The sequence below is a fragment of the Aquila chrysaetos genome, chromosome 11 (assembly GCF_900496995.4).
Source record: "Aquila chrysaetos chrysaetos chromosome 11, bAquChr1.4, whole genome shotgun sequence".
NCBI classification, from domain to species: domain Eukaryota; kingdom Metazoa; phylum Chordata; class Aves; order Accipitriformes; family Accipitridae; genus Aquila; species Aquila chrysaetos.
In genome coordinates this window covers 37,241,506-37,268,050 of record NC_044014.1, presented here as the reverse complement: position 1 = coordinate 37,268,050, position 26,545 = coordinate 37,241,506, and the positions used below count along the sequence as shown (strand labels likewise).

The 26,545-nt window shown below is 40.1% G+C and overlaps 1 protein-coding gene across 19 annotated transcripts in view; it reads left to right on the top strand.

The window, feature by feature from the left end:
- PCDH15 (protocadherin related 15) overlaps positions 1–26,545 on the top strand; it is an 852,429-nt gene that overhangs the window by 298,107 nt on the left and 527,777 nt on the right. The window contains exon 1 of one of the 19 annotated variants that reach the window (XM_030030434.1): positions 15,220–15,236. The exons of 17 other annotated variants lie outside the window; for them this stretch is intronic. The gene's annotated coding sequence lies outside the window, so the exon portion shown is untranslated. Of the gene's footprint in view, positions 1–15,219; positions 15,237–24,811; positions 24,887–26,545 lie in introns of those variants that run through there. One more of the 19 variants, XM_030030433.1, reaches the window with a different exon arrangement.

Sequence of the window (26,545 nt, the reverse complement as noted above, 5' to 3'; positions counted from 1 at the left end):
CCAGCCTCGGTGGAATCATTCCTGCTTTATAGCCGTTTATTATTGTGTGAAATAAACAGAAAAGGTGAGCTTAAGTAGAACCTCCTCTTCTTTGATATTTAGTTCAGGAATATTTATAGCCAGTAGCCATATCCAGTGTCAAGACTTGTGATGCTCTTGTAATAGAGGTGCACTTTTCCCCATCTTTGCAATAGCCTCCCATGTACCTCATTCAATAAAAGTGCAGTGGTTTTGAGTATGTGCAGCCAGTACAATGATGCCATTTCTCTTTGTCTTTTTTTCTTCATACCTCCTAGGATTATGTCTGCCTTTCTCTGTGTCACAGTAGGTGCTAGTTCACAGTAATCCTGGTATTGGCTCATTTACACAAATAGTTTCCTCACATAAAACATGTTTAATGCACCGGTATCATTCATCAAAATATACAGCAATATTGGTATTAAGCTGAATCTTTACACCTATGACCTCTTTCACGTCCTTTTTGCTAGTCATGGATACCTTTGTTGGTGTATTATTCCTATGTATTTTAAAAGCTTAGGTGCAAAGCATTGCAGCTGTGGAGCACCATTGCAAAATAGCGCTTTGCAGGTTTCTGCATTTCATAATGTATTTGCCAATTGTAGATCATTTCCCTGGACAAATTACTTTTCAAATTTAAAATATGGTCTTTTTTATTCATATAGGAATTATTTAAGTGTAAATCACATTATTACTATTGGTAACAGTGCAGTGTTAACCTTAGAGGATAGGTGAGGCTTCTTCCCACGCAAACTATGTTAAGTCCATGGAGAAATTATTTGGAGCACCGTAAGGCTATATACTCAGAGGTTGTATTATACAAATCCTGTTACTTAATAATCGGTTGGTGTGCTTACCTCCCACATGTTGCTTGGAAAACATACTCATAAATTCAGTCAGAAACAAATAGGGTGTTTTGAATGATTTAGCCTTTAAAATAAGTCTATATTTTGGATAGTAAAAGGCTGTTTCATATCATCAGGCCAAGATAACAGCACTTCCCTCTTAAAAACAATATAGGAAAATTTCCCCAAATCAGAAAAGTTTTTAGGTTGCATCTTTCCCACACAGGTCACCTTGTATATGCAGAAACCAGTTCTTCTACTGAAAATCATGCCTTTTCTTGCATGGTAAGTGGGACAGAAAAGGTAAGTTGAAGCTCAGTTACACGTTTTCCCACGAAACGGGTAATGTGATCACGCTGATTCAACTGCAGGCATACAACTCTGTTCTACACCAGCGCAGCAGCACCAGGCCTGGGCTTGCTGGTGGCTCAGCTGCAGAAGGCTCAACAGGAGCCAATATGGAGGAGAGTGGCACTTGTCTAAGGCTTCCCTCAGAACAGCTCCAAGGAAAGTGATAGTAGGTATTAGCTGTTATTCCAGAGAGATACACATAAAGCATAATAGAAAGTAGCTGTCAGAAATGTAAAGTTGTCACATTTGCCTGAATGCGAGTTATGTTTTTCTTTCCATCTATCTTGCTAATATTCTTCCACACGAGCTGCACCGACGCTGTGTGGAACCCGTGTTTCAATTTGGCTCATCATTTGAAGAAATACAGAAAATGTTTAGTGCTGTATAAACAAAGAATTTAAATTCTGCTAGGCATTATGCCAAGGTGAGAAGGTGAGTGTTAGGAGTGCTGAGTTTAAAAAACAAACCCTGAATTACATACAGTTCTTGGTAGGTTCCAAAGTAGCTTTGTGAAAATACTGAGGAAATTTCAATAATGCAGGAGGCTTGGTCTTGAAGAGGGAACCTGGAGAATTTGGGGAACCGAGATAAACACAGAAGTCCTTGGTGTACGGTGCATGGAGGAACAGAGTTGCTTTTATGCTGATGAAACAGTACTTTGGTTGTCATGACTTCAAAGGCACACAGAAGCATGGCTGGGTTAGCAGGGGTGGGCAAACACTGGAGAAAGAGAAGTGGCAAGGGATCGCTGTGGTGACACTGTGATTGCCGCTGTCCTTCACACATCGGACAGTATTTGTATCTTTAGAGTACCTTGCCTGAAAAATGGAAGCATTACGTGGGCAGATGTAGGTGCAGTGTGCTCACAAAATTTAGCGTAGTCCACTTCACCTGAACGAGCCGAGATTATTGTTCCCCTCTAGAAGTTTTTTATTTTATTCTGCCATGAGTTGGCATGGTCTAACGAGAGAGATGGAACAGAATCACTAACGTGAAGGTTACTTGAGCATGTCACATACATTTCCATATCCACTGAAGAAAATTCATGTGAACATGTTTGAGTTTGATACTCGTATGTGTCCATGGTAAAAGGAATACAGGAGCAGAGGGAGGCAACAGTTTAATAACATTTCTTTTTGTCTAGGAAAGACGCTTGTAGAAATCACATTTTTCAGAGACGAAGGCTACCCATTTTTCTTTTGTGATACCCACGCTATTTCCTATGGACAACTTGGATTTGTTCCCCCAGCATTTGGTCTTGTGAAGACATTGGAAGTATCACTTGTTTGGATTTTTTCATTGTTGTTGTGGTTCAGAAGTTTTTTCATAATTGCATGTTTTCTACATGGCATTACTGTTAGGTAGAGAAGAAAATACATACAGCTTTATTCAAGAATTTTTGGTCTTTTTAGGTTTGTGTTAAAAAAAATTGTATTTTTAGATTTTTTGGAGCATGATTTTCTTAGTGCACTCTCTTTTAGGCAAGTTCTTGATAAGAAACAGATTAATAGAAGAGCTTTCATGATATAAGAACGAAATGACTTGTTTGTTTTAGGCTTGTAATTATTCTCAGTGATGGTTTTATAAGTTGTAACTGATTTGTAAGCTTTAATAATCATAGTATGCAATCATACCTTGCAGCGCTTTATGTATGAATCCATCTCTGTTTCCAGCTTGGTATATCAGCACACTTAATGTGGTTGTATTTTTCATGGTTTAATTAAAACTATTAATTAACATGATTTCAAATTGCCAGTTCTGGCAGCCTGCGGATAGATGTTACAAGGATCAAATCATTGTCTTCTGAGAATGCTGAAATTTACAGTGAAATTTGTTCGGCCGGTCACAGCTCGGGTCGTTTGCAGGATTGTAAAAGCCAGTGTCTCTTTCTTCAATATCAGTTACAGGCATTTCATAAAATTACATTTGTATGGCATGTGGGCAATGAGTATTCTGTTTCACTGAAAAATAAAATAACTATTTTTCCCTCTGAATTAGTGAGGAGGAGCAACCTGAATTACTTCCTGTCTATAATGTATTCATTTGTTACAAAACAAATAGGCAGTATAAAAATACCTGAGGTATCCCCGCTGTATGCTTGGTTTCCAATTTCACTACATGATGACTTAAAGAAAAAAAAGAAATCATATAACATTATTTTGTTCTGTTTGAGATGTGGAAGGAATTTACGTTCTTTTACATCGTGACCACTTTGACTTAGTAAATGCGTGTCTAGATTTTCTGTTTCAAACAGAAACAGGAATAACATACACCCTTAGCCTGAAAGGTTTTATGTACTAATCATGAACATGCCAATGTAAAGCATTAAATTTCCTTGCTGACAGTCAAGTAAGCAAGCCAGATGGAGTATTCTTTGCTGCAGATAAGGCAGCAGAAATGTCAGCATTTTTTAGTTTAATAATTAATCTTTGTTATGTTGATTGTGCATCTTTGCTGTAGAGTGTGACTTAAGCTGTTGTTTAGGTGTATTAATTAAATCTGTTCTGATACCGTATGCAGTAGTTTCATAGGATTCACCTCCTGAGTGTTTGCACATCAAGTATTCCACCTGAGCACACTGAGGCCCTTCAGCAAGGTCAGTCATGTACTCAGGAAAGGGGGAATGAGGGAACGTGGGCAGTTTGGGCATCTGATGGAGGGAAGCAATGACTTCCCCCAGTTCCTGTACTAGGGCCAGGCCTGGTTCGCCTGGGAAGTGTGTCACAAGTACTTGTGCTGTGGCACAGAGGGGAGGTTGGAGCTTTTGGAAGCTTTATGGGAGAAGAGGTGTGAGAGCAGTGGTGGCAAAGGGCTTGTGTAAGGCATCCAGATGACACGCGCTGAGAGGTTGCAGGGACCTAAGGGTGGAACTGAAATCCTGGCAAGCATTTCCGAATGATCAAGAGGATGGAGAAAAATGCCCCTTATTGAAGTGAACAAGTATGTTTAACTGTGGTCTCTAGAATGAAAACACCAAAATCATCTGGACTTTAAAGTAATTTTGATTTTTTTTTTAATTAAAATGTCTATTTAACACTCAAATGTCCATGGAAATTAATGCTATTACAAAACCTCAGTAGCATTAAAATAATTATTCTTTGCCAGTAGCACAGGCTTAGAGTCAGACTGTGATTTGGTAAAAGAGAGACTTCACAGAAAAAATGTCCTCCTTTTTGCCTATTCTTCTTATTGTTGCATCAGTTAAAGCCACATTTTTTACATTATAGTCAATGTCCTCAAATTATCGCCCCTTAGCCTGCTGAAGAGCAGTTGTAGTACTTCATTGTTCAATGCTGTAATAAGGGGGGGGGGGGGAAGTAATAGAAACATGTTAACACTGGCCACCATGAATTCTTGATTTTTGAAACTCTCATGTGTAGTTGAGCTAGAGGTTCTGGATATTAGGGGTTTCTTCAATTGTTACTTATGGCTAAGGCAGGCAAGTATGCATGCATGTGTAGCTGGCAAAAGGTGTGTATTTTGACGGTATCTTACTCTACTGCTTGTCTTGCTAAGGATACTGAGTTCTGGAGGACTGTTCACAGGCTTAATGAGTGATGTAACAATGGGAAACTTAACTTTTATATTACTGATATCTAGTTACTTTTTCTGGGAAGACTCTCTGATTCAGCTAATGAAATATTTTTCTCTGTATTTGATTTAATTATTTGTTTTGTTAGGTATGAGGAGAGGAAAAAGATCTACACAAGCGTCATAGTACTCCATTTTTTAATTTAGATAGGGACAGTATGGGAGAATCTGTTTTTCCAGGGATAAATATAAAAAAATATTGTGTATTATATAGAGATAATCATATAATATATATAATATACTAGATATTATTTAACTTTTGAGTAGTGTGAGCATCATGTTTGCTAACAATAAAGAATTCACTGTAAGGAAGTAAGTTAGCACAGTTGGATCATAAAAGAGTTTCCCCCAGTGTGGCACGAGAAGAAATTACACTTCTCATAGCAGAAGCTATGAGAAGTGTACTGCACGCAAATGAGATCAGTTAAAGGGGGATCCATGAAAAGAATGGAATTAGTATAAAAATATGCTTTGCTGAACATTTAATTGCTACATACAAAAAAAATTAGAGCATTTGTTCTGAACATGTTCTGAATCCAGATACAGGCAAACCAGCTAGGAAGGGAAAAACTGCAACCTTCATATTCATTCTCTGAGCTAACTTTATGTGAGTTTGTCACATATATTCATACTTTCTTCAGCATCATTTTTCAGAATCAATTCCTCTCTCCATCTTCAACTACATTTCCAAGATGGAGGCATCAGCAATTTGATGATTTGACTGGAGCAGTGGTGGTATTTTTGAATGAGTACAGATGATAACGCTGAGACAAAAACCTAGCTTGCACAAAGTCTCAAACATTGGCTGCCTGTTTGGAATAGCGGTGTAATTACCATTGGAAGCAATTGTTTTCTACATGATTGCTTTCTTTGATTGGTTTTCCTTCTTAGTCAAAGAAGCATTCAGTTTTTATTATGCTTCAAATTTAGATTCACTCTTGAATTTTAAAAAAATAAAATTTTCTTGTATAGTTTTCTTGTTGAAATTCCTCTTGTTCATCCTTTTATACACTGGGAGTTGCCATTTCCTTTCCTAGATGTTTTCCTGCTTCTATTATTTAATTATAAAATAAATAGAATTTTATTTAGAAAATAACAGGCATATTAACAATGAAGGTACTTACTTTTCCGGAATGAAATCCTGTAATGAATGGGCAGAAAGAAAGGAGAGAAAAATCTATCTAGTGACTTTCTTGTAGACCTTCTTTGTCATTTGCCATAGATTGAGGCAGGTTTCTCTTCTTACGGATGAGCTGCAAGACTGACCTCTACAAACACCTTTGTATTTTGAGGACGTTGCTGGTGTTTTGACAAGAAGGTCAGAACTGGACATCAAGCAACATTAATGTGATGCTCACCAGAATTAATGGAAAAGTTGCTTCTCCTCCTGGTTATCTAGCAGCTGGGTGAAAATCATAATTTTCAGCATTCTACTAACAGGGAAGATCAGAGAATTTAGCAGTCAGATTACATACCCACCAAAATTATAGCAATTAAAAGAAAGTAATTTTTAAAAAAAAACATAACATTAATGAGATTCATACAGGTATTATGAAACCTCAAGAAAATTATTTATGAAGTGGTACGGTAGCCTTATGATCTGGCTGGGTGCATCCATCTGTTTTTCTGGTGTAGGGATGGGTAGCCACTGGACCTCTTTTGCCTGGTGGTTTATATTGCTTTTCTGCTTGGCATGCAAACATTGCAAATGAAATAGTAGTACAAAAATGCCTTGAAACAAAAACATTTCCTTTGTACAACTAGCTCTGTAAAATACAAGCAAAGCAGCAGAAAAAACATAGTAATTATCTTTAAAAAAAAAAAAAAAGAATCTTTGTCTTGTAAAGTCAATAGATAATTTCCCCAATTTCTCCTTTCTTCACCAGACTGGAATATTATGTTAAGTCCTTTCTGTTTATGTGGATCCTCTTCTCATTCAGTGTTTCAGGTTCAGTATTCTTCTGGCCTGATCAGAGGTAAGAAAAGCACACTTTGTGCCGAAGGGGACCTCTGTGAGGATCAAGGACTGTCTCGGGTCTCCTGAGTTGGACTGTGATTAAACAGGATCCTTGGCTGCTTGGTAGAGGATACATAAGCTCAGCATCCTCCAGCACAACTGCCCATCCATCTTTCTGCTGTCAAGATCTCCAGGCACATTCAGATAGTGGCTCCTGGTTTATATTGTGTCCTCTGGGCAGTAGTCTGCTGTCTTTCTGATTTTAAAAGTCTTTGCAGACACAGCAAGATGCTCTTTCACCCTTCAGCAGTGGTTTACATTTAATCTAAGAGTGTGCTGGGTTAGAAGAGCTATTGGCAAGATGCTGTTCTTTGGTCTTTTTTAACCACTGAAAATGAAAGCAAAACAAAATTGGAAGGTGAATATATATGGGGATGATTTCGTGCAGTAGCAAAGCAGGCACTACGCATACAGCTGATCTTTGCTATTCTTCCTGCATGCTGCCCAGTAATTTCTGTTGGTGTGAATTCTGCCTTCAGTGTAGTTGTGTGCATGTAAGAATTGCTGCATTTGTTCCTTTAAGATGACTAGATTTGTGCATTTTATGGATAGATGGGACTGTTGAGAGATTGCCTTTTCTTTTGTTTAACCCTGGCTGTACAGTTACACCAAGTGAACCCTGTATTTTTTGATCAACAGAAAAATGTAACCTAGTGAAGCTGTTCACAATGAAGGTATTCTTACAGATATTACATTATATAATTCTGTTTTGGCCCTTTCTCTCCGATTCTCTATATTAACTTTCAAGCAGTCTTTTCTATTGCCTCTTCAGCTTTGCGCTTGTAGAAACAATGTGTTCAGAAGGAAGCACTTGGCACAGAATATTACTTTTCCTTTAAGAAGAAACTCTACTCCTTAGAATCCTTATTAATGTGTAAGGCTGGTTGCTTGTGAGTTGGCATTGCTGGGAGGGTATGAAGAAGTATGTATGCATGTACGAATGCATGCGTTTTTCCCCTGGAAGTGCTGCTGGTAAAAGGGAAGAATTGGTGGTGACTGCTCAAGTTCTTCTGCATTGCAGCATATTCTTGTAGTCAGAGAACATGAACAGGTGATAAGCTGTATTTGTATGTGTATTTGAATCCAAGCACAAGTGAAATGAAGTGGGAGGAGAAGAGTTTTGTTTGCTTTTACTTTTAGTGATTTATTTAATATAACCCTAACTAATTATGCAATATTGCGACCTTTAGATCTTCATTTGTTCTCGTCTTTAAAATAAATTAAAATTCTTGATGGCAGCATATGATGGTTCTTGGCTGCAGAAAACAACTCCCACAAACCCATATCCCACTGGAGGGTCCAGGATCTGTGCTTCATACTTTCTTTGGACTTGCTACCTCTGTGAAGATAAATGACCCAAACTTGCCAGCAGCACTCTGGACAAGCAATGCCCTGACTTCTCCTTTGTGCCCTTGGGCTTTGAAGGTGCCTCTAGCCTGAGGATGGGCCACGTAGCCCAACATAAACCCTCTGGGTTTGCCCCTGCTTCTGTTCTTTAAAGAACTCTGTATTATCTGTGTTCAAACAGACTAATGGCCTTTCACTAGCAGGATATTAAGTCTCTCAGGAAAAAGAGCTGCTGGTGAAGATTTGTCTGAGCCAGGAGAGAATATACCAAATCACAGCAAGGGATTAAATGGTTCTGTTGATACCAAGGGGTAATCCTTGCGGGTAAGGCTTGACAGAGGATACCAAAATCAATTGATCCTGAAGCGCGGAATATTTGTGTTGGTTTTTGTTGTTGTTGTTGGTTGTTTTTTTTTTTTTGGTTGGTTTTGTTGTTGTTGTTGTTGTGGGGTTTTTTTGTTTGTTTGTTTTTTTTTTTTTTTTATCTCCAGGGCTGTGATCTAGTCCTTTCTGACTTTGTTCTTTCCCCTAAAATACAGTAGAAAAAGGCCATATTGAGCAGTGTGACACTAGGCAATTCAGATTATGAATCCCAAAATGTCAGCAAACTTCAGTTTATCAGTGAATTAAGAATCAGATATGGTGATGTTAAATACCATTCAGTGATTGCCTAGCCCTCAAGGGGCTGAGGGGCATTAGGAAAAAAAAAAAAAATAATGCTAGATGTGCTGTATTTTTGTTAGTTTTGTGAAATTTAAGAGATTAAGTAGAGAAAAGTCTTTGTCACAGTATGAGGTTCTCCCAAAGGGTAGGATAACAGATAATCCCTTCGTACTAAAGCTATGTATTTCGGCTACAACAGCAATCAAAGTAAAGCCGTGAGAGCCTGTAAAAACCTGCCTGAAGGGCAAGCTCTCTCTGGGTGCTACAGAAGGCAGTTTCAAAGTTGATGTAACAAGATCAATTCACTTTTTTTCTAAACACTGCGTGTTGGATGTTGGGTCTCTTCTGATGCTGTCAGTAGCTCTGTCCCGAGTGGAGCTCTCTGAGGTGTTGCTTCTTTTAGTATCTGTGTTTAAAACAAAATGAATAAATAAAAAATACCTCTTTGGATGAGGTTGGTGTGTTTGAGGAATGTAAGATTTTTTTATTATTATTATTTTATTTTTTACTGGTAGTGTTAAGTTAGCCAGGTGACAACTCAGATTGGTATTTTGCAGGCACAAGCATCTGCTGACCTGCTGGGAATGGAGAGAGGGAAAATACAAGAGGATTACACTTACAAGTTGTAAAATAGGTTGTTAGTCTGAACTGCCTTTTGGCCATTGTCAGGCAATCAGAGCAAAAATGTCTACCGGGTATTCAATTTTTAGTCTTCCCCCTGAGGTTACCAGAGAGAGCCGTTGTGTCTATCTGCAGCTCTATGAAGTCTGCCACATCACTAAAAGCTGACACACTGAGATGTGTTTTACATGAAGATGGGTGAGGATTTCTTATTTGACCCCTTCTGCTAGGTTAGGGAAGAAACCTCCAGGTGAGGGACTGTTGCAGCAGTGGTAACTTTTGAAGTTGGCAGAGCCATTTAAGCAGTTTCACGCTCACAGCATACAGGAGGGACATTTCACAAACTCTTGGGGCCTCTTTTTTTTGGTGTAAGAATACCTTAAAGCTATTTGAACCTGGTTTTCTGGAAATTGTCCTTGAAATGAAGGCATGCTTTCTTTGTTTTGAACAGGCTTCATTTAGCAGTCTCTGGAAGACAGTGTGGCATGTTGCATGCGTCAGAGAATGTGTGGGTGGCTGTGTTCCTACGATACGTCTAAATACTTCAGCATAACACTGCAATTTTTGAAAGGAAAGCCTAAACAACACTGCTTTAACTTTCCTTTTGCTATGCCTTATTTTTCTCTTGCTTTTCAGTTGTGAGGTCTCCTCCTGACAGCCAGAAGCCCTTTCAGTCATACATTACCCTGTTACTTTGCTTGAGCCGTGACTTTTAGTTTTCTTGTAACGTGCAGCAATGACATCAAGAAATGCAGAATCATTGTTAGGCTTTTACAGAAACAGATTTTTGAAGCTTAAAACACTTGCAAGCTACTTTTTAGGATTTGCTTTTACATGTGAATTTTCACAGCAGAAATTAAAATTTTTTTATGACTAATGAAGTGACTAATGACTAATTTTTTTTACCAAATAAGGGATAGGACAGATACAATACTATGCAACTTCTACTGTACATCCCAAATTTAAATAGCTGTTAGTGATGATGGCAAGTTCTAAAATGTTTCTGAATGACGACCATGATGGAGATGAGTGATCTATCAATGGGCAGCCACATTTGAGTGTAATGTCAGGTTATTCTTCGGAAACCACCTACTTTGTGTTACACTTCTCCCTAGCATCTGCTGTGCTCTTCATATGCCGTGTCTTTTCTCCTTACTCCCTTGCTCCCCTTGTTTGATTTCTTTACTTTTCTTTTTCTCTCTTGACCATGCTACCTCCCTGTAGTCTTCTGGTTTTCAGACTTACATGCTTTTCAAGTCCATGCTGAGAAAGGTTTAGAAGCACCTTTCACCCTCTTGATGGAGCTCTGTGACCTGTGAGCAGCATTGCCTTGTGCACAGTGCAGTATGGAGGGCTCTGGGGTTTTTCCCTCTTGCTTTCCAGGGAAGAAGAAAGAAGGTGAGCCTTAATCCCATAAGCTCTAACCAGCGTGTGTATATGCTAGGAGGAAGAGCAATGAAAGGTAGCAGCCTTGCGCGGGACTGAGTGGGGAACAGGCTAACAGCTGTGACCTGATCAGCAGTTTCACCCCTGGTATGTGCACACATTGAAGATATAGCCCTGCATGGGCACAGTTGCGATACCAGCAATGCTCAGACTGAATGTCTTCAATAGCTGACTTTCAAGATTTACATGTATCATTTAAATGCAGCAAGTTGTGTTCCTTTATGTCAAATGTACATTTATAACAGCCGAATATAAAGGAAAAATTAGGAGAGTAACAGAAAGAAAATCTCTTAATGCCCTAGCTAGTCTCTTTTTAACCTTTAGTTGCTACGTAACCATCAGGAAAGTACTGAAATGTATAATACCTACCAGCTGAGGACAAAAATACAAACATGGTTCTATACAACGTATATGGACTAGAAAATATTAGTGCTAAGTCTTGACCTAGCATTACCTGCTAAATAAGAAAGCACTGTAGCAATGAAGTTCCCTAGAAAAGGAAAGATGCACTTTTTTGACAAAGTGCTTGGAACAGACTTGGTGTTTAGTCAGTAAGTTAAAATGTCACACCAGCATGTTCATTTGTGGGTAGTGAATTTCCTGAACGAGCAATTAGCCATTTGCTTTGATCCTAGGGGTTTGTAATAGCCAGAGTGGGTCTGTGCTTAAATCCCCAGAAGACGTCCAGGAGCAAGATGGGAGGTCGCAGCTGAGCTGCACAGATACATATGTGTCTCCCCTGAGCCCCCCCCCCCCCCCCCCCCAGGCACATGTAGGAGCTAGGTAGAGCTTTTATTTGAAGAGCATATTTTTCTCATGCATTTGTGTTTGCCTGAGTCATGTAGGGAGTTCCTTTCTACACTGCTGAGTGTCACCAGGGGAGGTTCCCTTTCAGATTCAAGTCTGCTGTCGTTACTTTTCTGCAGAACTAGGCATTCCTTCTCCGGTGCTTCAAAGGCAATGGGAACCAGCCCAGAACCCAGCTATGTTCCTCCCTCTCAATTAGCAATCACAAGATACCCTCGTGACATCTATATTGTTCTCCAGTGGAGGCATTTTATCCCTACAGTGTGGGAAGCATGGAAGTGGCTAGGCCACGCTCACCTTTGAAAATCACCAGCATGTACCTTAAGGGAGGTTTCTAAGGCCATGGATGATGATGCTGGGAGGAAACCTAGCCTGAAGTGAGTGGCAGCAAGGGTCAGGGTGGAGCAGCCAGCTCCTTGCCACTCTGCACAAACCTTTTCCTGTGTTCAAAGAAGACATACGTGAAGCGTGTGGTTTCATTGCTCCAGGAGAGCCCCAGTGAACTGTGGTGCAGATTTCATATAATTACATCACTTGGTGTCTTTTGGTACCACCCTGACTGTCCTCTCATGTGACAGCTTATGGCTTAGAAGCAAAACTTTACTAATTCCTCATTCTACAAAAAAACCAGAACCAGTAGGTTTAGGAGTAAGAAGAGTCCTGGGAAAAAAGTCAGCTCAGTAATGTTTCAAGTGTAAAACATGCTGTAATTGGTGTTGTAAAGAGGTTGCACAGCATAGAGACCTCCTTGTAAAGCCAGTCCCAACCTCATTTTTGTTGAGTAATCTTCAGGCTTTCATTTTCCAGAATTTGTGTGTGAATTCTGCTAAGGCATCAACGCAGTAAAGCCCTGTGGACTGCAAAAGTAAATAATTAGTAAAGGGACAAATTATAAAGAGGTGCTTATGTTCAGGCATAAAACTTCATCTCTGCAAATACTTTGTGGGCAGGGAAAATCAAAAATAAAGATTATGACAAAGGTATCACCCTCTCAACTGTTAAACAAATATGTGAGATGGTGCTGAGAAGTCATATCAGCTCAGCCATCTCAAAATCCTTCTGCTAGGCTTTATAGCTGAACAGTTCCTTTTTCTAAGTTTTTTTTCTCCAAAAACTGTGGCGGTTTTGCACCATCTCTGCCAGTCTGATAGAGGGCTGTGATACAAGATGATACCCATCCACTTAACATAAAATGATCGGAGTCAGAAGAGATGAACCAACCTTTGGGACTTGGAGTGTGAATATTTTCACACTCCACTCAGTAAAATATCAATCTTAAGGTATTTTTAAATTTAGTTTTGTTACCAGATAAGAGTAAAATTCATGGTACTCATTTTCTCAAAGATGAAGTATTGAATAATATATTCTACAAATATTTAATTAAATGCTTCCTCTCATCCTAAGAAGTATTGGAAATATAATCAGAGTTTCTTCACTAATTTAAGGAGATAATGCAAGGGTCCAAGGAGGAATAGATAAAGTCAGAAAAATAATTAGAGAGTTGATTTTTATTTAAGTCACCAGACTACAGAAATTAACCCTAAAGCATCTGCAGAACTGGCCAGAACAGTCTCTAAACTGTTATCCATGACCCATACCTGACACTGACAGGTGACAGGAGAGGTCCCCAGAGGAGAACAGGGGAAATTTTGTTGCATAAATAACTGGTTTAGTAGATGGGGACAGAGCAAGCTATGCAGTTTTTTTCAAGTTAGGTTGCTCTTTTAAAAGTTTACCACGTGCTGTTCTTGTAAGCAAGCACTGGAATTACAATCTAAGGTAAGTCACCAGTAACGTGGTCATGGCTGAATGTGAAACCATTGTCTTGCATGCATGTTGTCACACAGGGAACTGTTTTCAAGTTTGTCGTGAGCTTGTGACAAATATTAAACATGAGACCGTCATGTTTAATTTTTTTCTTCATTGACTTGTGCAATATCATAAAGACTAGAATTGGAAAGTCGCAGACACAGCAGCTTCAGAAAGATATGAAAGCATTTTGACAAGGACAGAATTATAATTTTAAATTATGTTGACACACGAAGAAATGATCTGAAATAATTAAGATTTAATTCAGTCACAAGAAGTGCTAGGCAATACGAAACAGTGAATAAAATGGCTATGTATAACTAATAGGACTAAAAAAGGCCTGAAGAGGGGCGATTGGATGGAATGGCATCATGTGAGGAGACACTGAATGGATTTGGACTGTTCAGCCTGAGAAATGTAGCCAAGGCGTGGACCTCATGGAGGGATACAAGCTCCAAAGTGGGGAAAAGTGATTACAGGCAATTTATTGATTCTTTCTCATAATACAAGAAGTAGGATTACAGTATATTAAATGAAATTACCCAGTGGCAGATTTAAAGCAAGCAAATGGAGTGCTTCCCCACATAGCGGTTAGTGCGTGGACCTCGCTGCCATGGAGTGCGGCAGATGGCAAAAGCTTAGGCAGGTTCAAGATCCAATTTGGCAACTTCATGGAAGAAAAATTCTCCCGTGATCTCACCAGGCAAAGGTATGACCTCTGGCTCAGTAAATCCTAAAGCAGCTGTTTGTTGGCCACTCTTGGGGACAGGCTTCTCAGCTGGACAGTTACTGACTGGAGCAGAGTACACCGCTCCTCTGTTTCAGCATTACTTCAGAAACAAGGTTGGTCTGTTACTAAATTTCTATGACTGTCTGCTATTTTTGAGGCAGTTATGTTCCTATGCTGATCTGTAGAAAACCATTGAAATCAGTGACAGCTTTTCTCTATAGTTAAGGTAAGAAAGAATATATGCAAAGCCTTTTTAGGCTAGTTGCCATGAAAACAATTTCACAACTGCTTTTATCATGCAATAAATTACCCATAAAAGAGGATAGCAGAGTAATTTAATTAATTTGATTTAATCCCAATAGTGTATTGTTTTATTAAGCAATGCTGTGGTGTAATTAAGAGTTGTAACTGATTAAACACTTTATAACCACAGAGCTATTAATTAATACTAAATTACAATAAAATTAACAAAGTAACATAAACAAGCCACATAGATGTTTTAAAACGACAGTGATAATGCATCAACTAAAAAGCTGCTTATGTAAGCCATTTCTTAAAGAGTTTGCTGAGATTAATATTTATATAATAAGATAATTGCATAAATGGAAATGGGGCAAGAAGAGCATTCCTTACAATTTTTCAATTCAAAAGACTCCTTTGATGAGAAACATGGTTTTTTAAGCTGTATATTCTTAAGTGAGTGTTGAAGCAAAGTCCTTGAACCCAAACTTACAGTATGCAGGGAAAAATCTAACAAGTAAAACTTAATGTCAGCTTCAAGACCCCCTCTGGATTTGACACTTGTTTGTCTTATTTGAATACAAGTCTGAACAACTCATGCATTTCTGAGCTTTAATTGGAGTACGATATATTAATGCTACAGCTCAGATTCTGTTCTTATTTGCAGGAATGTCAGGAAATGTATGAAACTATTTGCATGCTTAAATGATTTGCTGGATTGGATGGTTCACAAATTCTGGAAATTCCACAGGTATTAATTTATCATTGTGCATGAAGTAGAGAAATACAAAATACATGATATCAAAGCGCAGGACTACAGGGGCTGGTGGCAGTATGAGATATAGAAATGGTTTTGAACTTTTTCAGACCTGGGATCAAATCTGATTAAGACCAAATACGCTGCAGTAATTTGAAACAAGTTTTAGCAAAGTCTGAGAACACCTAGCAGCAAGAGTGCCAAGGTTTATAATATTACTCAGGCCTTGGGATTTTGTTCTATGTGAGGCAATGTGCAAACTCCTCTAAATACTTCTTTTCTTAAATGGCATTTTGGAACCTACTGAAAATTAAAATCTACTATTTCAATTATCTCACAAACAGAAGGTCTAGAAATATACTATTGTTTTTCCTAAATAAGTTATTCAAATTTACTCTAAAGCCTAAAATTATTATGTTTGTAGCTTGCTGCTGAATGATACTTTAATTGCCAAAATGATGCAAAATAGACCTTGTGTAAGTACGAATTGAAGCCCAAATGTCTAAGTCAGCAGGCTGCTAAAAAAAAGTTTCTTACAAATATCAAAATACCTTAGACTTCTAGTTTTAATCTCTCAGACAAAATTTGGTCTTTCTCATGTGTTCTAATACATCAGTGTGACTAATCTTTGATGAATCAACAGTTTCTGTCCTGTCGTCTTGTGTGTAGTATGTAGACACACAATGAGTATATGGGAACACGCAAATGCATTTGCTACACTGTAGGTACTGAGATGGAGACACTTGTGGGAATTCATACACATACTATAACTGCATGTGTGTGATCCTTAACATGAATGGCCTTCTAGATACCCATTTGCTTTCAAGTACCAAAGTTTTTGCAGATGAGGGTATTGTCTTGAACAGTAAAGGGTGTGAGTTTATGATTTTGTCTTCAGGTATTTTTATCAGTGGACAGAGGGCTGATGGAGGAAAAAGAGCTAGGAATATATGTGTTCAGAATCATAAATCTATATGTTGCTGAAAGTTTCCTTGAATAGTTCCATGTAAGTGGGAGAAATACTAACCAAGCCAAACACAACCCAAAGTGGGCCAACATAAATATTCCACAGACTAGGGGATGAAAGACTGTGGGAGCTTTTATTCCAGAATATGCTGCTCAAACATTCCTGAAACTTATTAAGATGGAGAGTGGGAGGGAGATTGCAGGAGGACAGGGATGAGTATGAACAAACATGGAAATGCAACCATTTGTTTAAGAAGCTCAGTGTAATTATGTCATACGCACAGAGTGTGAGCAAGGGATTGTGTCTGGGACTGTAACTGGGAACATCCATCTGCTGGTTCTGCCCAGGTTCGTGATGTGGAGTGTGTGGCTGAAACCACGGTGTTATTTGTATGGTCTAGGAGCAGCTCCAGCTCTGTGTTTGCTTAGACAAACCCCTAAATCCTTTCCTGTCTAATGCAGTTTGTGCATTTGGTATCTTTTGCTGTCAGTTTGTAACTGCAGAATACATGGATGTTTGAACTCTGAATCTGGTGCAGACTTAACTTCCCTTGAGGACTAAGCTTTTCAAATGCACATCGGGAGGTACCCCGTCTTTCCTGAGTGGAAAGGCTGTTTACCCGGTTTCTCCTTGGCTGGGTTTGCTGAGAAGGTCAACCTGCTGTTCTTCACCACTCGCACTGTATTCCCGCCTCCACAAACCTCCCGACTGGGTAGCTTCTAGGAGTTTTTTTGAAACCATTTTTTGCCAAATGAACCACAACCTGTCACTTAAACTTGTTTCACTGTGATTGAAACAGATTGGAGAGCAAGCTGGTGGCCTGTGCTCCCAGCAGGTCTGCAGGAGTGGGTGCCTCCACCAGAATGGCAGTGAGGAGCAGCTGGACGTAGGCTGGGAGACATGTGGGCCCAGGCAGCTTTTCGCTTGGCATAGCTGGAGCTGAGTGAGGACATATTTGCAGTTTCTCTCTCTTTCTCTGGGTTTCTCTCCAGCTTCCCTCCTTGATGAATAAGAGCATTTCGTAGGAAGGGACTGGCACCATGTTTTCTGCTTTTATAAAGAAGTCAGTATTGAGTGAGCTAAAGCCTTTCAGCCTGAATAAGCCAAGCAAAGAAAAAAGGTGTTTTCTACATTTCTCCTCTCCTCATGTCAAACCATTGGGATGATCTCACATGTTGAAGGATCCATCTATTTCATGCTTTAAGACCTCCTCTGAAAGGAGTAAGATTTGGGGGAGCCCTAATGAAGCTGGAGGAAGAAGGCAGTGTTCCTGCATTAGCTAAATGCCATATCCTGTAATATTCAGCAAAGAAAATTTTGTGAAAGCACTCGGTTTCCCTGTTGAGCGAGGTGAGGGCAAAAGAAGAGATTGAGGGAATATTAGACCTCTGCTGCTGGTCTGCAATGGTACTGGCACTTCATGCATTCCCACAGCAGGGTTACAACCAATTTCTTGAACACCGCACTGCAGATGCAGTACACGAGGAGGAGGTGGTAGGCTGCTGGCTAGGCTCCTAGTGATGATTTTGCCTGAAGCCTGGTACAGTGTGAGCAGAGACCATAGGGGAGGAATTCCCCACAGTTGCTTGGGAGATACCTTTTTGGAGAATCTGTACTTCAGACTTCGGCTGTGGAAAGTGAAGGATTTTTTTTAATACTTTAAAAAAACAAGAGACTTTACGTGCAAACTCACAGCTTATAGTTATTTTATGCCTCTGTCTGTAGAGAGGTGGTCAGTGTACATGATGAATACTGTCTTGGAAACCAGCTGTGCAACTGGGGTAGTAGAAAACAGAAAATAGAAGTCAGGGAAAGGTCCTGTGAGCATACCAGGAGAAACCGGGACTGGGAGGGGCTCTAATGTAGATTTTTCTGTTAGAACTAGTGATGATCGGCTGAGAGAAACTGAAGGAGAGACGAACTATTGATAAACAGTGTATGTATATGTGTATATATTTCAATTGTCTGTCCTTTAGGTGTCTAAGCAGTGTTCTGAATGTCATGAAATTCTGCACACTTTTCTCATGTTTTCTGTGAACATTTTATTATCTCCTCCGTTGTCGTGTTTCTAAAACAATTCAAATCATCAGTTGTTGAAATTATCAATTCATTGCAGGGCTGTCACAGACAACAGATTGCAGCGGTGAATCAGTGTAATCTGTTGTTTAGGTTATAAACCCCACACATTTTAAGTTTCCACAAATCTGAAAAGTTCAATGCCCAGGTTGACTCTGTTTTCCATTCGTGTCTGATTTAAATAGAAAGCCACTCTGGACTCAGAGATTCCACACTGACAAGCTTGTCCCAGAGCCAGCTTCATAACATTGACTGTTATGAACTCTTAATTGACTGTTATTGACTCTTAAGAAAGAGTCTGTGTGGAGGTGACTTGTCTCTCTCCCATCTCTTCCCCACTCACCTCCCGGTAGATGTAGTGTCAGAACTGGGTTTCTGCAGAGCTGTGGTCTAGTCTTCCTCAGACATGTAGGGCTTCAAAATGTGCTGAAGTTAAAAACATTGAGTCTGGCAGCTGATGCCTAATGTGAATAGACAGCCTGATGTCCTAGCTGTAAAGACAACCAGGTATTTCAGAGATGGTTTGGGTAGGAATAGGAAAAAGAACATCTCAATGAATTCTCTGACTAGGGCCCACTTCTGGTATTCCCCTGCTTCACCACAGGCTGGTGTAAAGGATGAATCATGCCTTGAGCTGGATTTTCTGCTTACACTGAGGACCTGGTTACAAGTTACAAGATACCTGTGTGGGCTTCATCTGAGATAACATACCAACATTTTTCCAAACCATGCTTCTTGTTTCCACTGTATCCAAATAGAACCATTGTTAGATATTTCTGTCTTTTAATCTGATGTGATTTGTAATTGTATCCCTAGCAATTTCTACTGTAAGTGCTAGGTATGATGGAATATGGCTGTTGGTCGTCAAGATTGTTTTATTTATACAATTTTTTAAAGTGCATTGTATTATACAGTGAGTTGGCTCATCAAAGCAAGCAATACCTGAAGAACTGAGGTATGAGGCAGTGTAAAATGGTACAAAGACAGATGAGGGATATGGAACAAGCACAGAGTTGTTTTGTTTGTTTATTCTATAGATGGAATAAACATGCAATCCCTCTTGATCTATAAGCAAAGCTTTTTCTGAGGCACTGTGAAATTTTGAGTGACCTGCATTTAGAAAAAAATTCACTAAGACTTTTTAAAAACTATTTTGGAGGTTTCATTTTATTATAAGCAGTAAATTGTTTAAATGTACTTTGGATGCAGTTGAGTTATATAGCAAATTTGTGTGGCACAGAGTACAGAAAAAAAAAATCAGAACTGAGATTATAATTTTGGAATTTGATCGCTGCTCCTGTGTTCAATCAGCCAGGTTCCACCAGCTGTGTGAAACCAGCATTTACATGCAGTATATACAGAGGCAAACATAAATATAGCTGAAATGTATACAGAAAGCAAGAAATAATGCTAAAACAAATCACTTACTTTGACTCAAGTTTACTTTCTGTTGCCAAAAAAATATGACTGAGTTGATTTTCCAGAAAAGGATTGCAGTAAATCAAGTTTTCATTGCTCCAATTTGACAACAAAACTTGTAATAAAAATGCCAGAATAATACTCTTTACATATTATTAGTAGTTGATGGAGACTTTTGGAAGATGGTGGTTTTCTAAGAGATTTTAGGAACACCACCTGTAAGTTTTGCTTACTAGGAAGTAAGCATATTGATTTACAAACCTGGAGCAGATAAGTTTTATTCATTGTAGAGGATCTAGTTGCATTTGTATTTTTTTCTGATGAAAACTTTTACTTAATGTACATTTCAGGCAAAATCAAACCCCATTTTTTCTACAAGACAGGAAAAAAAAATGTTTGCATGCAAAGCAATTCTGCTCCCCCCACCCTAACGCTACTTAGTGATTTTGGTTCATGAGTTTTCCTTGTAAGCAGCCAAAAAAAAGCAGTGATTAATCTCTGCAGAAGGCAAATTATGTGAATATTTAAAGAGCTGTTCAGTATTCTTTAATTTCTTGAGTTACAGACTTTATCTTAGCTGCAGAAAAATTCAGGATTCAGACATTGAGAGAAGTGTAGAGGTGGAGTTTGCTAGGGTGTCATATACAGAAGTGTACGTACTGTAAGAATCATTATAGGTAACATTTGCTTAATTAAAATAAAGGTGCTAATTTTCAAAGATGCCTGAGAGATTTAGGATTCTTGCTTCATGAAAAGTGTGAATTTGCATTCCTTAGCTTTGATAATATTGCCTTTCGTGCTGATTCTTAACATAATTTTTTTAAGTACTTACATGAGTCACTTATTTTATTGGAAAAGAGGAGAGGCCAAGTGAAAGTAGTGGTTCAGACAACATGCTGGAGAGAAAAAAGTAAATTTCATGTAGAAATAAATAGGGCAGGACAGAAGAAATGAATGAAAACGTTCTTTTTGTAAGTTTCCAACTAACAATACCCTGCGTGCATCTTTGGTCTTATTCTAGTTAAAATGTTGGGTGATAAGTATCCACGTGGACTAAGAGGGTGCTATTGAAAGCAGCTGCCTGGAGCTTGTCTCGCAGCAGAGAAGAGCAGGGAGCCCTGACTGAGAGCTGGCGAGAGGCAGTGGGACCTTAGAGTCACCTTCTGCAGGCAGAAGTGACATGATAGGTGTGTGCTGTGAGGTCACTTGTGTTGGAGGAAGCTGACTGGTGAGCAGCAGGCGGCTTTGTGAGGTGCTGGTGCCTGTCAGGGACAGTACAGAGGAGTAGAGCTTGGGGAGGGCAGAGTGCGGGTGCTGGCGGTCAGGCCACGCACTGGTGGCAGCGTGGGAGGACGTGAAGGGTGTCCCAGAGCCGGGCCAACAGAGATGGCAGCTTCTGTGGAGGTAAGGCGGGTTCGGGTAAGGGTGACGTGGCTGGGAGAGTGTTTGCGAGAACTCTTCAGGCAGGCCCTTAGCCAATGTCTAACCACTACCCTGAAGCCCGAACTTTAAACCTAACCCTTACCCCTAGCTCTTACCTCATTCCCATACTCCCAGTTCCTAACCCCAAATGCATACTTCTGAGCTGGAGCCCAAAACCATAACTTCTTACCCTGACTCTTCTGCTAAACTGAACCCCTAAACAAAAAAGGTTGCCCACACCTTAAACACTAACCAGCAGCCCTAGGGAGAAAGCCAAACTCTCACCCTGCGGGTTGGTCTATTCCCTAACCCTCACCCCTCACTAACACCCCTAGCCCTACCCGTAGCACCGACCCCAGGGCGGACACCCTCCCCAGGTACCCCAACCCAACGTGCTGAGCGGAACCCCTACGCCCTCAGCCCCTACTCCCACCCCTTGCTGACCCTGGCCCGGCAGGCAGGAGAATGGCAGGGCTCAGAGGTCCTGGAGGGAAAGGCCATGATAGGAGGGGGTGCTTAGAGGCAGGGAGGGGGAGCTGCAGGTCAGGTGAGGTGTAGGTAAATGTGACATAGTGGGTGTGGGCTGCGAGGTCACTTGTGTTGGAGAAACCTCACTGACGAGCAGAGCTTTGGGAGGGTGGAGAAGAGGCAGGGCAGCAGTGGGTGTGTGGGTGCTGGTGTGAGCCTGTCCCAGCAGCTGCCCTAACCTTTACTTTAAAGCTTTCCCCTAGCCCTTACCTCAATTCTCTATTTTAATGCCAAACCCCAAACCCCTGCTTCAGAGCTGAACCCCAACACTTACCCCAAACACTAGTCCTGATCCCTAGCCTTGAAATGCTACCCCTAAGCCTAGCCTAACCTCTCAACCTAATCCAAACCCCTAACTAAGAAATCTAGCCCATACCCTCCCTGCTAACCAGAAACCTCAGGCAGACACCCTCACCCTCGTACCCTGCCTCACTCCAATCTGTAACCCTGATCTTAAAAGGTAAGTTGAACTCCCCTGGCCCTAACCTGAACACTAATCCCCAGTCAGAAACACCAACCAGATACTGACAGTATGTAGGCAGTAGGCAGCTGGTGAACCCATCATCACACCAAATAGAAAACTCACCCAGATAGTCTGTAGTGTTCTGGACGCGAGTAGTATTTCCTAGGCTTAGCAATATGACAGAGTTTTGTACTGATTTTTCTGTTATGTGGTAATGGAGCCTAGTACAGCCCAGCTAGATGCCACTCAGCAACATCATGAATACTTTAAACTAAGTAGTGGGAAGGGACAAGGAGTGGTCTTGATGACAAGAAGTACTTTCCTGCTTGGAGGACAGCTGGGGAGGGCTGAGGTCATCCAACAGGAAAGGTTCAAACCTCACCATTTCTAATGTCAGTCCGATCACCACACTGTGGGGCAACCTTTCCTGGGCACTGGGCTTCAGAGTTAGCAATCTCACCGCTAGGATCCTTCTTTCTAGCCTCTGGTTCTTGTGTCTGTTTCTGCTCTCTAGGCTTGGTCATGCTCTGGTATCTTCTTTCCCAGTCCAGGTTCCTGATTTTGGTTTCCTGATCTGCCCAGATGGCTCTTTGTTTAAGAGCCTAACCTTCTTATGGCAGAGAATTTTTGATTTTGTGAATTTTAAGGCCAGTTCTGCTTCACTTCAGTTTGGTGTGCCTTGACTTTATTCCTGTTGCTGCTGCTTTTGCTTTGGTAGCTGGTTCCCATCCCCAAACCTGGTTGCAGCTTATTTTTAACCACTGGCTACAACTGTCAGCATTTGGCTGTAATATCAAAGTTTGGAAACATACTACTAGTCTTCAACAGGACATACCTAAGCAGTTGCCAGATCTGGCAATCAAAACTGAGCGAGCGCAGATGCACAAAGAGGCAGCGAGTCTTTCAACACTAACTAAAATATAACCAACTTCACTGGATCAAAGCCCCAGGTCTTGGCCATTGCAAACTTGTAATGTCAGCATACCAGGGAAGTCAGCAGTTATCTGTTGCAAAAGGTCAGGAACCCATTTCAGGAAAACTGAAAAATGAATCCTTTATATACTTGAATTCTAGCATTTGTACTTTCACAGCAATTCCTTCAGTCTTCAGAAAATGAAAAATTATGAGCATCTGGGCAGAACTACAGACTGAGCCTGTCCAGGGTTTTCACATTGCTTATGGTTGCTCTTGGGAACAGAGACCTTTTCACCTTTCTTCTTCCCAAACTTGGCCTTTTCCTCTCCTTTAGGTGAAATACTTTATTGTATTTTTAAGAAAGAAGGCGGCTGCCCTCAAAAACAAGGGTCTTAGAAATATACCAAAAATTGTTCCAGATTTAATGACAGGAGTTGTTTTTCAGGCAGTCATCAATTGTAGAAATTAAGCTAGTCTTGAATTACAGCCTTGAAAATGTATTTAGTTAGCACAATATTTTGAAATTATTATACCAGCATGCCATTTGTGCTTCTTCTCTAATTTAAAAGAAATGTATACACCTGCAAGTTACAAGGAAACATGGCAGCAGAATTTCAGAACACCTTTCACCAAGTCTTCCGTTGCTGAAAGGACAGCAAAGAAATAAAAGGCCAAATGTCCAGTTTTCAGTACATATGGGGGCTTAATGGTTGTTTACTAGATAACCATGTCATCACTGCTAACTGAAGGATCCCCCCATTTCTTGCTGTTCAGGATGAATTTTGTTATTACGTGATGCTTGCAGACAAGGGCTAGAAGAGGGCACTGAATTCTATAAAAGCACGTTCTTACCTTACCCCTACCATGTTAGCATGTTTCTCTTAATATATCCCATTACTTCCTCTTGGGAAGAGAGACAGTTAATAGTTTGGAGCAGTAGCATGGTTCTGAAGTGAATCCTTCAATCATTCCTGTTTGTTGCATTTTGGGTCAATTCAGAGTGTTTTGGTGCATGTGAATGAGGTTCCTTTCAGAGGAAACTAAACCAGAAGCCCCGTTCCAGGGGGCACAAAGTGCTCTGCTTCCCATAATAGGGGTGTGAGAGTCCAAATGAGTGGCTGATCCTTCACATAGCTCTGAACCACATGTACGGTGAGGATGTAAAATCCAGAGTGAAACGCCAGATTAGAGATTGTGTAGATGAAATGGCTACAGCACTACCTGCTTTCATCTGCTCCTCTTGCACCAACTCACAGGTGATTACACAGCACTGATGTAATAGCCATAGTCCATAACTGTGGTGTTATCTTCTAGTGCCATAGAAAATCCAGAGCTGAAGTGTCTTTTTTTTAATGTTAAAATCCAAAACAATCACAATCTAAACAGCCTTTTTTTTTTTTTTGTAAAATAATATACAGAACTAAAAGCCCTCGATGATTAGAGGAAAAGTGTTTTACTGTGTGTGAACAACACACAGCATGATGCATCTTCATTACAAAAATGCAAAATGATGATCATTTATCATAAAATCTACTGACAATGGGCATTAATCTCTCAGTAAAGCAAATAGTAAACTCGGTTCCCATGGCAATGCAATTCATTTTGTTCCTCTCCCACTACTACATGCATGGGTGACTGGGTGTTCTCTGGACAAACTAATTGCAGCCTTTTAATGCTGTGGATTTTTGTGGCTGAAATATATATTTTGGTGGAATGTTGAATTGGTGGTAACCATGGTGTTGGTAAAATGTGCCTGTATTTCATACAGACCAGTGCACATGCTCAATGAGCAGCTATCTTCCCATCCTCAATTTTATACCAACTCTGAAGGAAAGAATAGGAGTTCTTTCAGAAGTAAGTTTCAGTAATATGTTTGTATGCTGGAAACAAATTTTTTTTTTCTTGAAAAATATGGTAGAATTGTTCAGTGTCTTCAGAAATATGAACAAATGTTTGTTGTAATAAACTGCATGTTGTTTATTCCTTATTTTTGTCTTGTACTTTTTTTTTCTTTTTATATGTGTGTATATATATATGTATGTGTGTGTATATATAGTAGAGAGGAATGATTTGGTCAAGCAGACCTGTTCCGGGGAAAAGTTAAATACTCCCACACATGTATGATGTCTCATTAATGAACTGTACCGATTTTGACTTAAACAGATACTTTGAAGGCTAATAAAATACCATGTTGTTTCCCCTTATGTGATATTTTGTTTGAAGTTAGCACAACATCCATTATATCCACAAATTTCCATCAGCCTTGAAAGCCGTGAGTTATTTTATAAATCTGACTACCCAACCTACCATGTATTTTTCCATCTCAGAACAAAACAACAGTTTTAGTTATCGCAAAGCAAACCATGTGTACCTAAATATACCTGCTTTCTACTTTAAGAGCACAGCAAGCTGGCTAGCTCCAATATAACAAATAGCTTCTGTGCTGTCAATTAACAGCCCTGAGAGTAAGTTTTGTTCTTTTATTGGTCGAGTCATAGCTCTCTGCATATTCTGGACAATTGGGTCCCATTATGTAGATAACTTATGAATACTAAAGTAAAAGAGAAAGCAGCAACCTGCAAAATGTCTTTGCTTCGTGTGAAATTGTCCAAAGATAATGCTGACAGATGCTCTCTAGTAAAGACCTGGATTTTGCCAAAAAAAGAGAGGTGAAATGAGCCCAGCAACTGTACGATTCGTTTTTAAAGCCAACCAATAACAACTTACAATCTCCTTCCCAAAATAAAAGATCCTGTTCAAATGCAATTTCAAACCTAGTTTCATCCCTGAGATTTTTGCTGTATGGAGCAGAGCTCGGCCCAAGCTGCCGCAGGCAGTTGTGCCTTGCTCATTGCAAGCCTTTTCATTCTGGAACTGCTTGAAATGGGTTTGATTTAGGTGTATTCTGCATGCCTAGTCTGAAAATGAGACCGCATATAACTTTTTAACTTCAGATTACATTTTCAGGCTGTGTATAACCTTGAAGTCTGGAAACATTCAGAGCTGCAGTCTTGGTTTAGATTTAATTCTATTGAGTATGGGTAACTCGCAGTCACACATTCTCAATGTCTCGGTAAACTATCCAAACAATGCTGTTCCTTGGTGTAGGTACTACTATGCTGATAGCTGGTAAGCTTATGCACTTCCAAAAGTTTGGTGCAAGATGTTACCAGGATGAGGCAAGAGGGGTACCTACGCTGGGGAAAAATGGGAGCATAGCCACTGACCACCCAGTTTCCCCAGTGGGTTCCTAATGCCCCTGCCCCTTGCTATCCCAGGTCTCACACCATTAGGAGCCCTATGGTCTCTGCCCTGTGCCCACCAGAAGGCACTCCTGGGTTGAGGTCCTTGCACGTTTCCCCTTGGAGCTGTGAGAAAGGTGAAACCTCCAACCCTGACAATCTGTGCCTGGAGGCCCAAATGCTTCTTGAATCCCTCAACTTTTATGGATATTCCAAGTTGCCCCATGGCACAGCCTCACCTGGGTAAACACTGGAGAGATGGCCCCCAAAA